The 16863-nt window shown below is 50.0% G+C and overlaps 1 protein-coding gene across 1 annotated transcript in view; it reads right to left on the reverse strand.

The window, feature by feature from the left end:
- sema5ba (sema domain, seven thrombospondin repeats (type 1 and type 1-like), transmembrane domain (TM) and short cytoplasmic domain, (semaphorin) 5Ba) overlaps positions 1-16863 on the reverse strand; it is a 330444-nt gene that overhangs the window by 53988 nt on the left and 259593 nt on the right.

The following is a 16863-nucleotide window of genomic DNA, read 5'->3' on the forward strand; positions in this document are numbered from 1 at the left end:
CACACACATGCACACACACACACCACACGCACACGTACACACATGTACACACACACACACACTCACATGTACACCCACACACTCACATTCACATGCACACACACACACTCACATGCACACACACACATGCACACACAGGCAAAAACACACAAACACACACACATTAATATACACGCACAAACACACACACGCACAAATGTTTACATATACATAAACACACACACACTCACATACATGCCCATACACATGAACACTACAAGCACATATTCAAAAATACACACGTCACACATGCACGCACACGCACACACACACAAACCACCAATTGAGTTGTCGTATAAACGAGTACGGTGAAAATCTTTGCCGCACATGGACTCAGACCCCAGACAAAACACATATATTATGCGTAAATTCTGCAAGACATTAAAAAGATTGTGCAAAATGGCATAAAAATAACATATCGGTGCAAATATCATGTTTTATTTCACATTTTCACATCACAGAGGAGGCCATTCAGCCCATCAAGTGCAAGCCAGCTCCCCCAGCCATCCTAGAGGGTGATAGTAGGAGCTTAGTTGGAGGTGTAACAAGGGGAGAGAGAGAGAGGGACACAAAGTGCTGGAGTAACTCAGCAGCTCAGGCGGCATGTCTGGGGGAATGGGAGAGGCTACTGAGCACAGTGTGATAATCAAACAGAGAGAGAGACGGAGGAAGCAGGACTGCAGTCGCGTGACGGAGTTCGACCACGGAGTAGGCCGACAGACAACATAAAAGGCGCAGCAGTAGAGTTGCCGCCTTACAGCGCCAGAGAGCCGGGTTGGATCCTGACTACGGGGACTGTCTGTAGGGAGTTTGTACGTTCTCCTCGTGACTGCATGGGCTTTTATGGGTTTTCCTGATTTCCTCCAAAGTTCCAAAAACATACAGGTTTGTAGGTTAATTGGCTTCGGTAAAATGGTCAAATTGTCCCTAGTTTGTGTAGGATAGTGCAAGTGTACAGGGATCGCTGGTCGGCACGGATTGGGTGGGCCAAAGGGGCCTGTTTCTGCACTGTACCTCTAAGGTCTGAAGTCTAAACTAGTGCACAGGGATTGCTGGTCGGCACGGACTGGGTGGGCCGAAGGGACTGTTTCTGCACTGTACCTCTAAGGTCCGAAGTCTAAACTAGTGTACAGGGGTCGCTGGTCTGCACGGACTGCGTGGGCTGATGGGCCTGTTTCCACGCTGTATCTCTAAAGACTAAACTAGTGTGCAGGGATCGCTGGTGGACACGGACTAGATGGGCCAAAGGGCCTGTTTCCGCGTGGTGTCTGCAAACCAAACTTTTAAAATGGAACGAACAACCATTGCTGGAGCTTGAACCATTTCAAAAAATAGTGCGTGGGTAACAAAAGGAAAGTCATGGCGATGCCCCTCCCCACCTTAAGGATTGTGGAATCAAAAGCAGCCCTGGAGACAGATGGAATGAATTAGCCTTCTCTTCATTGTAAAGCCCATTCAAGACCTCAGAGCAGAAAGGACACAGTTAGAGCTCAACGCTGTAGGTAACCTGACTCCACCTCAGGGATAGAAAGGCTTGGTGTACATAGAGGGTAAGGTCACCCTGGGGAATGGAGTGAAGGCATCGTGGAGGAAACTTTATCACCACTCTGGCTGGCAGCCAACAACTCGTCCAAGTTAGGCTCCCGATGCCAATAGGCTTCGGAAATATTCCCCCAACTCCCCCCCCGCCCCCCCCCCCCCCCCCCCCCCCCCCCACAAGATAACTAGAGTACGAGCAATGGGCCGAATGGACCACCTCTTGCTGAGAAGGAGGATGTCCATCAAGGCGTTAGACTCATGGAGCCATAGAGTCTTACAGTGTGGAAACAGGCCCTTCAGCCCAACTTGCCCACACCGACCTACATGTCCCATCTGCACTAGTCCCACCTGCTCATGTTTGGCCCATATCTCCCTCTAAACCTCGTAGGTTCATAGGTTCATAAGTGATAAGAGAGCAGAATTAGGCCATTCGGCCCATCAAGACTACTCCACCATTCAATCATGGCTGATCTATCCTTCGCTCTCAACCCCATTCTCCTGCCCTCTCCCCGTAACCCGACACCTAACCACGTGCCTGTCCAAATATCGAAACCTGCCTCAACTACCTCTTCCATATACCCAACACCCTTTGTGTTAAAATGTTACCTCTCTCCATAGCCATATGTTCTGGTCTTGCCCTAAGCTAGGGTTTGGAGGAGTGCTCTCGACTTGATAAGCAGAGCCTACGGCCAGACTATTCCTCCAAACCCACTGTCAGCCATTTTCGGTACCCCTCCCAACACCAACCTCTCTGTTGCGGTGAAACGGGTCCTAGCTTTTACAACCTTGTTAGCCCGGAGACTGATCTTGCTTAACTGGAGGCTCACCTGTCCCCCGACACACACCCGCTGGATTAAGGAGGTGCTTTACAATTTAAAGCTTGAAAAACTTAGGTTCTCTCTCAAAGGCTCTACCAAGACATTCCTAGATACATGGAACCCTTTCTTGGAACTTGTTAACTCTCTCAACTTGTCCCCGGACTCGGAAGAGGACTGAGTGCTCTCCGCCATTGTGCTGCTCTACTGCAGCTGCTCTCCCCTCACCCCCCACCCCCACCCCCCACCCTCCCCACACTTATTTATTTAATTACTTACTTATTTACTGTTATTAGTGACCCCTTTTTTTTTCGCCAGTACTTTTTGTTTCATTAACCTTACCATATTTGTGTGGATGTGTATGTATGTGAATGTTGTTTGTCCCTGTTTGGTTCCGACCTGATTCAGGTGGGTAGAAGGTGGGTAAGGGTAAGGGCTTTGAGGATCGCTTACATACTGTTGCACAATTATGCCTTGACTGTCACTGGCTGTTATCATTGTATGTATGCAAATTGCTGTGAAATTTAAATAAAAAGATTTAAATCGGGGGAAAAGAAAAAAAAAAATGTTACCTCTCAGGTTCCTATTAGGTCCCCCCCCCCCTCCCCCCCACACACCTTAAACCAATGTCCTCTGGTCCACGATTCACCTACTCTGGGCAAGAGACTCTGAGTGTCGTCTACCAGATTAGTTCCTCTCTTGATCTTGTCCACGTGTATAACATCACCCCTCATCCTCCTGCATTCCATGGCATCTAGCCTGCTCAACCTCTCCCTATAGCTCAGGCCCTCGGGTCTCGGCAATATCCTCGTAAATCTTCTCGGTTCCACTTTCCAGCTTGACAACATCAACAACTGCCTATAACGTCCCAGTAATTACTGAGGCTTTCCTGCAACACCAAGGTTTCAGACAGGTTGAGAGTTTACAGCGTAGAGATACAGCCATGAAACAGGCCCTTCGGCCCTTTGCGCCCACACGCTAACACTATCCTACGCACACTAGGGACAATTTACAATTATTACCGAAGCTGTACATGACTTGGAGTGTGGGAGAGAACTGGAGCACTGGAGACTTGGACAGGTTGGGGGAGTGGGCGGATGTATGGCAGATGAAGTTTAATGTGGATAAATGTGAGGTTATCCACTTTGGTAGCAAAAACAGGAAGGCGTATTACTATCTAAATGGCGTCTAGTTGGGAAAGGGGGAAGTACAACGGGATCTGGGGGTCCTTGTTCATCAGTCTATGAAAGTGAGCATGCAGGTACAGCAGGCAGTGAAGAAAGCGAATGGCATGTTGGCCTTTATAACAAGAGGAGTCGAGTATAGGAGCAAAGAGGTCCTTCTGCAGTTGTACAGAGCCCTAGTGAGACCACACCTGGAGTATTGTGTGCAGTTTTGGTCCCCTAATTTGAGGAAGCACATTCTTGCTATTGAGGTAGTGCAGCGTAGGTTTACAAGGTTAATTCCCGGTATGGCGGGACTGTCATATGCTGAGAGAATGGAGCAGCTGGGCTTGTACACTCTGGAGTTTAGAAGGATGAGAGGGCATCTTATTGAAACATATAAGATTGTTAAGGGTTTGGACACACGCTCGAGGCAGGAAACATGTTCCGATGTTGGGGGAGTCCAGAACCAGGGGCCACAGCTTAAGAATAAGGGGTAAGCCACTTAGATTAGAACGGAAACGAGGAAACACCTTTTCTCACAGAGAAACATAGAAACATAGAAAATAGGTGCAGGAGTAGGCCATTCGGCCCTTCGAGCCTGCACCGCCATTCTATATAATCATGGCTGATCATCCAACTCAGTATCCTGTACCTGCCTTCTCTCCATACCCCCTGATACCTTTAGCCACAAGGGCCACATCTAACTCCCTCTTAAATATAGCCAATGAACTGGCCTCAACTACCTTCTGTGGCAGAGAATTCCAGAGATTCACCACTCTCTTTGAGAGTTGTGAGTGTGTGGAATTCTCCACCTCAGAGGGCGGAGGAGGCCGGTTCTCTGGATGCTTTCAAGAGGGAGCTGGATGGGGCTCTTAAAGATAGCGGCGTCAGGGGATATGGGGAGAAGGCAGGAATGGGGTACTGATTGGGGATGATCATCCATCATCACATTGAATGGCGGTGCTGGCTCGAAGGGCCGAATGGCCTACTCCTGCACCTATTGTCTATTGTAGTCAGGATGGAACCCGGGTCTCTGGATCTGTAAGGCAGCAACTCTACCGCTGAGCCACCCGTGCCGCACAAAGAACCTAAAGCCCCTGTCCCACTTAGGAAACCTGAACGGAAACCTCTGGAGACTTTGCACCCCACCCAAGGGTTTCCGTGCGGTTCCCGGTGGTTGCCGGAGGTTGCAGGTAGCGGAAGCAGGTAGGGAGACTGACAAAAACCTCCGGGAACCGCACGGAAACCTTGGGTGGGGCGCAAAGTCTCCAGAGGTTTCCGTTCAGGTTCCCTAAGTGGGACAGAGGCATTAGGTTCTTTGTGCGGCATGGGTGGCTCAGCGGTAGAGTTGCTGCCTTACAGAGCCAGAGACCCGGGTTCCATCCTGACTACAATAGACAATAGACAATAGGTGTAGGAGTAGGCCATTCGGCCCTTCGAGCCAGCACCGCCATTCAATGTGATGATGGATGATCATCCCCAATCAGTACCCCATTCCTGCCTTCTCCCCATATCCCCTGACTCCGCTATCTTTAAGAGCCCCATCCAGCTCTCTCTTGAAAGCATCCAGAGAACCGGCCTCCTCCGCCCTCTGAGGTGGAGGATTCCACACACTCACAACTCTCAAAGAGAGTGGTGAATCTCTGGAATTCTCTGCCACAGAAGGTAGTTGAGGCCAGTTCATTGGCTATATTTAAGAGGGAGTTAGATGTGGCCCTTGTGGCTAAAGGTATCAGGAATACTCCAGCATTCTGCGCCCGTCTTCCAACCTACTGGTGGATGGGATGAACATGCAGGTGTGCGGTCCTCAACCAGTTACTGTAATCACAGTATCCATTCACTTACTCGCATTCCAAAGTGCTTAATTGGCCGTGAAGCATCTCTGGATGTCCCCCGAGGTCGGGGGGGGGGGGGGGGTGGTTTCTTTAATTAGATCGACGGCACTGGGCTCACTAATTGGGCTCAGCTTCCCCTCCTGCTGCTGGAACCTGCCTCCACACGCAAGGCAGAAGAGCAGAGATAACCATCCCTATCACACAATGCCAGAACCACCCACGCAAAGAAAACCCTTTGATGTTCGACACGCATGACAGATTATCAATCACCATCCAGAGAATAGAGGCACTCAGTCAGCATACACCTGACAGGGTTGCTGAAGGAGGGGGGGGGGGGGGGGGGGGGGGGGGGGGGGGAGAGGGAGAGATCAATCCAACAACAAGATTCCTCTCCCAGCCACTACAAACATAGAAACATAGAAAATAGGTGCAGGAGTAGGCCATTCGGTCCTTCCAGCCTGCACCGCCATTCAATGGCTGATCATCCAACTCGGTATCCTGTACCTGCCTTCTCTCCATACCCTCTGATCCCTTTAGCCACATCTAACTCCCTCTTAAATATAGCCAATAAACTGTGGCCTCAACTACCTTCTGTGGCAGAGAATTCCAGAGATTCACCACTCTCTGTGTGAATTTTTTTTTTCTCATCTCGGTCCTAAAAGATTTCCCCCTTATCCTTAAACTGTGACCCCCTTGATCTGGACTTCCCCAACATCGGGAACAATCTTCCTGCATCTAGCCTGTCCAACCCCTTAAGAATTTTGTAAGTTTCTATAAGACTCTGCTCTGCCTTCCCTGGGCTTTATGTTCAGCCGAGAGACACAAAATGCTGGAGTAACTCAGCGGGACAGGCGGCATCTCTGGAGAGAAGGAATGGGTGACGTTTCGGGGCCGAGAACCTTCTTCAGACCTTCTGTCCAGAGATGCTGTCTGTCCCGCTGAGTTACTCCAGCGTTTGTGTCTATCTTCATAAGTATCATAGGTGATGTGAGCAGAATTAGGCCATTCGGCCCATCAAGTCTACTGCGCCATTCAATCATGGCTGTTCTATCTCTCCCTCCTAACCCATTTCGGGACCGAGACCCTTCTTCAGACTGAGAGTCAGGGGAGAGGGAAACTAGAGATATGGAAGGGCAGGGGTGTGAAAGTGACAGATCAAAGTGGACGATGTTAAACAAAATGCAGAATGGTTCACTGTTGGTTGAGGGGAAGGTGACAACGAGGCGTACAAACTAAAATTAATCAGGAGGACAGTGAAACTAGTCGGTGAACAAGGGTGACGGAGGGATGGAGAGAGAGGGAAAGCAAGGGTTATTTGAAGTTCGAGAAGTCAATGTTCATACCGCTGGGGTGTAAGCTGCCCAAGCGAAATATGAGGTGCTGTTCCTCCAATTTGCGCTGGGCCTCACTCTGACAGTGGAGGAGGCCCAGGACAGAAAGGTCAATGTGGGAATGGGAGGGGGAGTTGAAGTGTTTAGCCACAGTTTTGTTTAGTTTAGTTTAGAGATTTGATTTGATTTGATTTAATTTATTGTCATTGTCTTCAAAGAAGAGACAACAAAATTATTCTCACACAAACGATACAGCGCGGAAACAGGCCATTCAGCCCATCGAGCCCGCGCCGGCCAGCGATCCCCACGCACGACCACTATCCTACAACTAGGGACAATTTACAATTTTACCAAAGCCAATTAGCCTTCAAACCTGTACGCCTTTGGAATGTGTGACGAAAACGGATATCCCGAAGAAAACAGGTCCACGCAGGTCACAGGGTGAACATACAAACTCGGTACGGACTGCACCCGTAGTCAGGATCGAACCGGGGTCTCTGGCGCTGCGAGGCAGCAACTCTACCTCTGCGCCACCCAGCCGCCCAATGCCACGGAGAGATAGGGGGGCTCAGCAGCTGAAAGCCTCATTCATGCCAAACGCAGCTGGCTGGCGACGAGAAAATGCACACCTCCAGATCCAGGGACAATTTCTTCCCAGCTGTTATCAGGCAACTGAACCATCCCACCACAACCAGAGAGCGGTGCTGACCTACTATCCACCTCATTGGTGACCCTCGATCGGACTTTGCTGGCATTGCCTTGCACTAAACGTTATTCCCTTTATCACGTATCTGTGCACTGCAAATGGCTCGATTGCAATCATGTGTTGCCTTGCCTGGATAGCAAGGCAACACATGAGCCTTTCACTGTACCTCGGTGCACGTGACAATAAACTAAACTGAAAATGAATGTTGAAACTGAGAAGACTACAGTGCAAATAAATCCAGCGTTTGTTGGCTTAGCGTGAAACAGCCAGCAGAAGACATGAGAAGACTTTGTTGGCCGTTCCAGCAATTATCTTCTTTTCTAAAAAAGCCCCTTAACATATTTTGGTTACCGTTGATATATGGTAACCTGATTCACACCAGCCATAATCATCTACAGATGCAGAGTGCAAACATAATTGAAGGTGTCCGTTGAGTTTGGCACAGACAGAGACCATTTCAATTCGGAATGAAAAACATCTGGTATTTATTTTTCTTTCCTCTTCCACTGAAGTCCCGGCGATCAATAATGAGGATATTCTACACCCTGGTCTTGTTCTGGTCTGTCCTCTGTTGACCAGCCTCATCTCATCTTAGTTTTTGAGTTCCGTTTTGGAGATACGGCATGGAGACAGGCCCTTCGGCCCACCGAGTCATGCCGACCGTCGATCAGGAATGTGCCTGTCCCACTTAGGAAACCTGAACGGAAACCTCTGGAGACTTTGCGCCCCACCCAAGGTTTCCGTGCGGTTCCCGGAGGTTGCAGGTGGTTGCCGCAGGTTGCAGGTAGTGGAAGCAGGTAGGGGGACTGACAAAAACTTCCGGGAACCGCACGGAAACCTTGGATGGGGCGCAAAGTCTCCAGAGGTGTCCGTTCAGGTTTCCTAAGTGGGACAGGGGCATTAGAAAGCAGACGAGGAGGAAGTTCTTACCGACTACTGAAAGGCTTGGATAGAACCCAATGTGGACGGGATGTTCCACTAGTGGGAGAGTCTAGGACCAGAGGTCGGAGCCTCAGAATAAAAGGATGTGCCTTCAGAAGGGAGATGAGGAGGAATTTCTTTAGTCAGAGGGTGGCAAATCTGTGGAACTCATTGCCACAGACGGCTGTGGAGGCCAGTGGGTATTTTTAAGGTGTAAGGCAGGAGAATGGGGTTGAGCGGGAAAGAAAGATGGTTAAATGGCGGAGTAGATTTGATGGGCCGAATGGCCTAATTCTGCTCCTTCTGAACTTATGCACGTATGAATCGTTCACACTAGAGAGAGGTAAAAGAGGCCTATGCTATGCTTGCTTTCATAGGTCCCGGCATTGAGTATAAGTCAGGCAGTCGGGGCAGGCACGGTGGTGCAGCGGTAGAGTTGCTGCCTTACAGCGAATGCAGCGCCGGAGACCCGGGTTCGATCCCGACTATGGGTGCTGTCTGTACGGAGTTTGCACGTTCTCCCCATGACCTGCGTGGGTTTTCTCCGAGATCTTCGGTCACCACCCACACCCCAAAGACGTGCAGGTTTGTAGGTTAATTGGCTTGGTCAATGTAAAAATTGTCCCTGTGTTTAAGAAGGAACTGTGGGTGCTGGAAAATCGAACGTACACAAAAATGCTGAAGAAACTCAGCGGGTGCAGCAGCATCTATGGAGCGAAGGAAATAGGCAACGTTTCGTCCCGAAACGTTGCCTATTTCCTTCGCTCCATAGATGCTGCTGCACCCGCTGAGTTTCTCCAGCATTTTTGTGTACCTAAACATTTTCACCTAGTGGGTGTAGGATAGTGTTAATGTGCGGGGATTGCTGGTCGGCGCGGAGCCGGTGGGCCGAGAGGGCCTGTTTCCGTGCTGTACCTCTAAACTAAACTAAACTAAACATACTTGAAGTTACCCTTGCTTTCCCTCTCACTCCAGCCCTCCCCCATCTTAGTTCTCCGACCAGTCTGACTCTCCTCCTGACATTGTATGCCTGGTTGTCACAGATTTTTGTTCTTACTGATTATTGCACCTTTAGCTGTGAGCTGTTGTGTTTAAGGCCCTCTAAATCTGCAGCAGGTAGGAATTGCATTGTTCCGCACGTGACCACGAAACACTCTCTCGATTCCTGGCAACGTTTCTGGCAACTGTCTGTACGGAGTTTGTATGTTCTCCCCGTGACCTGCGTCGGTTTTCACTGAGATCTGCGGTTTCTTCCCACACTCCAAAAGGCATACAGGTTTGTCATTTCATTGGCTTGGTATAAGTGTAAATTGTCCCTAGTGTGTGTGGGATTTTCAGGTCAGGCCAGGCGGGATCGAACCCGGGTCTCTGGCGCTGCAAGTGCTATAAGGCAGCAACTCTACCGCTCCATCACCTTCAACGTGCAATAATAGATAGTTTTCCGTTCACTCTTGTGATCAGCACTGTTTGTCTGAACCAGGATTCACAATGCTGCAGTAACACAGCAGGTCGGGCAGCATCTGTCTGAAGAAGGGGCCCAACCCAAAAAGGTCACCCATCCATTTTCTCCAGAGATGCTGCCTGACCCATTGATGGACTCCAGCACTTGGTGCTCCAGAGATAAAAACATAGAAACATAGAAATTAGGTGCAGGAGTAGGCCATTCGCCCCTTCGAGCCTGCACCGCCATTCAATATGATCATGGCTGATCATCCAACTCAGTATCCCGTACCTGCCTTCTCTCCATACACCTCTGATCCCTTTAGCCACAAGGGCCACATCTAACTTCCCTCTTAAATATAGCCAATGAACTGGCCTCAACTACCCTCTGTGGCAGAGAGTTCCAGAGATTCACCACTCTCTGTGTGAAAAAAGTTTTTCTCGTCTCGGTTTTAAAGGATTTCCCCCTTATGCTTAAGCTGTGACCCCTGGTCCTGGACTTCCCCAACATCGGGAACAATCTTCCGGCATCTAGCCTGTCCAACCCCTTAAGAATTTTGTAGGCCTGAAAAAGAGTTACAGACAATGAGACTGAACAAGACGACTTTGAAGCTGGTACGTTTAATAAAGAACTGCAGATGCTGGAAAAATCGAAGGTAGACAAAAAATGCTGGAGAAACTCAGCGGGCGAGGCAGCATCTATGGAGAGAAGGAATTGGCGACGTTTCGGGTCGAGACATCGCCAGTTCCTTCTCTCCTGAGATGCCGCCTCGCCCTGCTGAGTTTCTCCAGCATTTCAGTCTACCTTTGAAGCTAGTACAATTTGAGTGGGAGAGGGGCGGAGAGAGGAATGCAAGAGGTTTCTTGAAGTTGGAGAAATCAATATACATTCCTCTGCCAAAAACGTCCATTCCTTTAAAGTCCAATTGGATGAACTTCCCTGTGTTGAACTGCGACCTCTTTGTTGATTTAGGGAATGACCCCGAGTCTGGCCTGATGCTAAATCCTTACCCTATCTACTCGGTTAATCGGCCGTTTCCGAAGCCTCATCAATAATAATACACAGCACGGAGGAAGCAATTTCAGCGCACGGAAAATTAATTAGCGAGAGAGATGATGATGGAATTTAAGGAAGGGGAGTGTTGATCCAATCGAGAAGAACACAAAGGTGGGGGAAAGGCGCTCGGGCTTCGAGACTGGTTTCAATCAGTCGAATGAAGTGAAACCGCTGGGACAACTATGATGAAAATCATAGTGTGAAAGGTTTAGATGGGGTAAGTAGGGGAATCGAGGACCAGAGGACATAGGTTCAAAGTGAAGGGGAAACGATTTAATAGGAACCTGAGGGGTGACCTTTTTACACAAAGGGTGGTGGGTGTATGGAACGAGCTGCCAGAGGAGGTAGTTGAGGCAGGGACTATCCCAACGTTTGAGAAACAGTTAGACAGGTACATGGATAGGACAGGTTTGGAGGTATATGGACCAAATGTGGGCAGGTGGGACTAGTGTAGCTGGGGCATTGTTGGCCGGTGTTGGCAAGTTGGGCCGAAGGGCCTCTTTCCACACTGTATCACTCTATGACTCTACAACCTGATGGCACGGTGGCGCAGCAGTAGAGTTGCTGCCAGGGACCTGGGTTCGATCCTGACTGCGGGTGCTGTCTGTACGGAGTATGTACCTTCTCCCCACGACCTGCGTGGGTTTTCTCTGAGATCTTTGGTTTCCTCCCACACTCCAAAGTCCTAGAGGTTTGTAGGTTAATTGGCTTGGTATGAATGTAAAATTGTCCCAGGTGTGTGTCGGATAGTGTTAGTGTGCGGGGATCGCTGGTCGGTACAGTCCCGGTGGGCCAATGTGCCCACCGTGTCCACTCCAACCAGCGATCTCCCGCACACTATCCCACACACGCTAGGGACAATTTATACTTATACCAAGCTTGTCAACCTAGAGTTAGGGTTAGGGCTAGGGATAGTGCTAGGGCTAGGGTTAGGTTTAGGGTTTGGGTTTCCTCCAGCACTCCAAAGGCGCACAGGTTTGTATAAATTGTAGGTAGACAAAAATGCTGGAGAAACTCAGCGGGTGCAGCAGCATCTATGGAGCGAAGGAAATAGGCAACGTTTCGGGCCGAAACCCTTCCTCAGACAATTGTATAAATTGTCACTAGCGTGTGTGGGATAGTGTGCGGGGGATCGCTGATCGCAGGCTGGGTCGACAAATGGGGGGGCATCAGGGGAAGTAGGGGGGGGGGGGGGGGAGGTGGAGAATGGGAGGGGGAGAAGGGGGTGTGAGGGGGAGTGGGTGGTAGTGGAGAAGGGGGAGAAGAGTGGAGCGGGGAGAAGGGGGAGAAGGGGGGGGAAGGGAGAAGAGAGGGTGGGGAGGGGAGGGGAGAAGGGGGAGTGGAGAAGGAGGGACGGGGAAGAGAGGAGAGGGGGAGAGGGGAGAAGGGAGGAAGAGGGGAAGGGAGGGGAAGAAAGAGGGGGAGAGGGGGAGGGGAGAAGGGTAGGGGGCAGTGGAGAAGGCGGGATGGGGGAAGAGGGGAGAGGGGAGTTCAGTCTACACTCACTGAATCCACCGCTGTGAAAAGAGCCGGTGATCGGATCTGGAAGCGGACCAATACATCTCTAAATAAAACTGAACGATCGTTTCATTGGCACAATTGATTTTATTGTATTAATTTTAATATATTAATGTTTAGAATCCATGCATTGAAGGAAGAATAATTTACAGCCCATCTATGGTCCCTAACCCCAACCCTAACCCTAACCTAAATGGGTGGCACCCGCAGGATAACATGCATCAGCGTGTGACAGGGCGCACGAGCCGACATGATGAGACACCCAAATGTCACCCCAGGAGTTCAAACATTCCAAAACCCTGGGGCGACAGGCAAGCACCGCGCCTCAGTCACTGCATGCGTCACTGCATGCGTCACTGCATGCGCCACTGCTGCATGCGTCACTGCATGCGTCACTGCATGCGCCACTGCATGCGTCACTGCATGCGTCACTGCATGCGTCACTGCATGCGTCACTGCATGCGTCACTGCATGCGTCACTGCATGCGTCACTGCATGCGTCGCTGCATGCGTCGCTGCATGCGTCGCTGCATGCGTCATGCGTCGCTGCATGCGTCACTGCATGCGTCACTGCATGCGTCACTGCATGCGTCACTGCATGCGCCACTGCATGCGTCACTGCATGCGTCACTGCATGCGTCACTGCATGCGTCGCTGCATGCGTCACTGCATGCGTCACTGCATGCGTCGCTGCATGCGTCACTGCATGCGTCACTGCATGCGTCACTGCATGCGGCACTGCATGCATCACCAGGCCTCACCACGCGTCACCACGCGTCACGCCCGCGTCACGACACGACAACCTCTTCTTTGCCTGTCGCCTAAATGTCGCCCAAAGGACGCCCACGTGGGACAGGCCCTTCACTGCCTCCGACGGTGTCTCTGTACCGCCCACTGTCTCGACCCGAAGCGTCACCCATTCCTTCTCTCCAGAGATGCTGCCTGTCCCGCTGAGTTACCCCAGCATTTTCTGCCTATCTTCAATATTCATACCGCTGGGGTGTAAAAGCTTCCCAAGCGAAATCTGAGGTGCGGTCCCTCCAATTTGCACTGGGCCTCAATCTGAAGGGCAACCAAAGCCTTTCCGGCCACCCCATCTAGCTGTGACGCCATTTGTTGTGATGGGTGCGAAGTTTGAACGAGTGTTGGATGATAATCAAGCTGTTCTGGGCATAGCCACAATCCAAGGGCAGGCTGGTGTGAAATTCCTCAGCCTCGGTTGTTCAAGACTACCATGGGCTCCTTCCAAAATATTAGCAAATTAGCAACTTTATCGCTAAGGGGAGTTCAGAGAAGCACCACTCCAGATAGACAAATTCCTGCAGTGAAGATAGACACAAAATGCTGGAGTAACTCAGCGGGACAGGCAGCATCACTGGAGAGAAGGAATGGGTGACGTTTCGGGTCGAGACCCTTCTGCAGACTAGTTGAAGAAGGCTTGTCTGCAGGAGGGACTCGACCCGCAATATCACCCATTCCTGCTCTCCAGAGATGCTGCCTGTCCCACTGAGTTACTCCAGCAGTTCCTTCCCACACAATTCCTGCAAAGATTTTGGTGGGAGAACTTTGCACTGGAAATGATGAGAGGGGATCATTTAGAAGGATGAGAGGGTATCTTATTGTAACATATAAGATTATTCAGCGATTGGCCACGTTAGAGGCAAGAAACATGTTCCTGATGTTGGAGGGGTCGAGAACCAGGGCCCACAGTTTAGGAATAAGGGGTAGGCCATTTAGAACGGAATTGAGGAAAAACCTTTTCACCCAGAGAGTTGTGAATCTGTGGAATTCTCTGCCTCAGAAGGCAGTGGAGGCCGGTTCTCAGGATGTTTTCAAGAGAGAGTTAGATAGAGCTCTTCAAGATAGCAGAGACAGGAGATATGGGCAGAAGGCAGGGACGGGGTACTGAAAGTGGATGATCAGCCATGATCACAGTGAATGGCGGTGCTGGCTCGAAAGGCTGAATGGCCTACTCCTGCACCTATGTCTATTGTCTATTGAAATGAAATTGTGCTATCTGCTTTTTTAAATGGGTATCAAAATTCATAACAAGTGCTCTCAAGGTGGATTTGCTTATGCACCATGTTCCTCAATAGCTGCCCTCGTTAGCTAAACTCTCTCACCCTCAGTTACGAGATTTTCAATTGAGTCACTCCGTCTTTTCGGGGGGCGAGGAGCTCGGAAAGTTCACAAAACGTTTTACGGCATCAACTAATTGAGGAGGTTTATTCCACGTTTTAAATTCCACTCAAGATAGACACACAATCTTAAGGGGTTGGACAGGCTAGATGCAGGAAGATTGTTCCCGATGTTAGGGAAGTCCAGGACAAGGGGTCACAGCTTAAGGATAAGGGGGAAATCCTTTAAAACCGAGATGAGAAGAACTTTTTTCACACAGAGAGTGGTGAATCTCTGGAACTCTCTGCCACAGAGGGTAGTTGAGGCCAGTTCATTGGCTATATTAAGAGGGAGTTAGATGTGGCCCGTGTGGCTAAGGGGATCAGGGGGTATGGAGAGAAGGCAGGTACGGGATACTGAGTTGGATGATCAGCCATGATCATATTGAATGGCGGTGCAGGCTCGAAGGGCCGAATGGCCTACTCCTGCACCTAATTTCTATGTTTCTTTGTTTCTATGTTTCTACAATGCTGAAGTAACTCAACGGGACAGGCAGCATCTCTGGAGAGAAGGACTGGGTGACGTTTCGGTTCGAGACCCTTCTTCAGTGAGAGTCAGGGGAGAGGGAGACGCAGAGATATGGAAGGGTGAGGTGTGAAGACGAGAGATCAAAGGGGACAAAGTTGAAGGAAAATGTAGAACAGCTCATCGTTGGCCAGGGGAAGGTGACAATGGAGATACTGAAGAAGGGTCTCACCCCCGAAACGTCACCCAATCCTTCTCTCCAGAGATGCTGCCTGTCCCGCTGAGTTACAGCCAGCGTTTTGAGTCTGTCGTAAGTTCAAACCAGCACCTGCAGTTCTCTGGCTCGGTGGCGCAGCGGTAGAGTTGCTGCCTTACCGCGAATGCAGCGCCAGAGACCCGGGTTCGATCCCGACTGCGGGTGCTGTCTGTACGGAGTTTGCACGACCTGCGTGGGTTTTCTCCGAGATCTTCGGTCACCACCCACACCCCAAAGACGTGCAGGTCTGTAGGTTAATTGGCTTGGTCAATGTAAAAATTGTCCATGTGTCTAAGAAGGAACTGTGGGTGCTGGAAAATCGAAGGTACACAAAAATGCTGGAGAAACTCAGCGGGTGCAGCAGCATCTATGGAGCGAAGGAAATAGGCAACGTTTCTAAGAAGGAACTGTGGGTGCTGGAAAATTGAAGGTACACAAAAATGCTGGAGAAACTCAGCGGGTGCAGCAGCATCTATGGAGCGAAGGAAATAGGCAACGTTTCGTCCCGAAACGTTGCCTATTTCCTTCGCTCCATAGATGCTGCTGCACCCGCTGAGTTTCTCCAGCATTTTTGTGTACCTAAAAATATTCACCTAGTGGGTGTAGGATAGTGTTAATGTGCGGGGATCGCTGGTCGGCGCGGAGCCGGTGGGCCAAAAGGGCCTGTTTCCGTGCTGTATCTCTAAACTAAACTAAACTAAACATACTTGAAGTTAGTTACCCTTGCTTTCCCTCTCACTCCAGCCCTCCCCCATCTTAGTTCTCCGACCAGTCTGACTCTCCTCCTGACATTGTATGCCTGGTTGTCACAGATTTTTGTTCTTATTGATTAGTGCACCTTTAGCTGTGAGCTGTTGTGTTTAAGGCCCTCTAAATCTGCAGCAGTAGGAATTGCATTGTTCCGCACGTGACCACGAAACACTCTCTCGATTCCTGGCAACGTTTCAGAGGGAATGTTTTTAAATAGCTCGGCACATGGTGTGCGTCTGGAGTCACATAAAAGTCAACTCGGCAAAAGATGGCTGGCTAATCTCCTCAGTTTATGAGCCAGAGAGGGTTTTTACAACCTTCCAGCAGCTTTCATAGTAAAGTATCACTATCTCCAGAACAGCTAAGAAGGGGGCCTTTCAGCCCATTAAGTCCTCGCTACCTCTTCCGTTGAGTTTATTGTCACGTGCACCGAGATACAGTGAGGAGCTTTTGTCCCTTGCTATCCAGCCAGTGGAAAGGCAATACATGATTACAATCGAGCCATTTGCAGTGTATACTGTAGATACATAGAAACATAGAAAATAGGTGCAGGAGTAGGCCATTCGGCCCTTCGAGCCTGCACCGCCATTCAACATGATCATGGCTGATCATCCAACTCAGTATCCTGTACCTGCCTTCTCTCCATACCCCCTGAGCCTTTAGCCACAAGGGCCACATCTAACTCCCTCTTAAATATAGCCAATGAACTGGCCTCAACTACCTTCTGTGGCAGAGAATTCCAGAGATTCACCACTCTCTGTGTGAAAAATGTTTTTCTCATCTCGGTCCAAAAAGATTTCCCCCTTATCATTAAACTGTGACCCCTTGTTCTGGACTTCCCCAACAT

The sequence above is a fragment of the Leucoraja erinacea genome, chromosome 7 (assembly GCF_028641065.1).
Source record: "Leucoraja erinacea ecotype New England chromosome 7, Leri_hhj_1, whole genome shotgun sequence".
NCBI lineage: Eukaryota > Metazoa > Chordata > Chondrichthyes > Rajiformes > Rajidae > Leucoraja > Leucoraja erinaceus.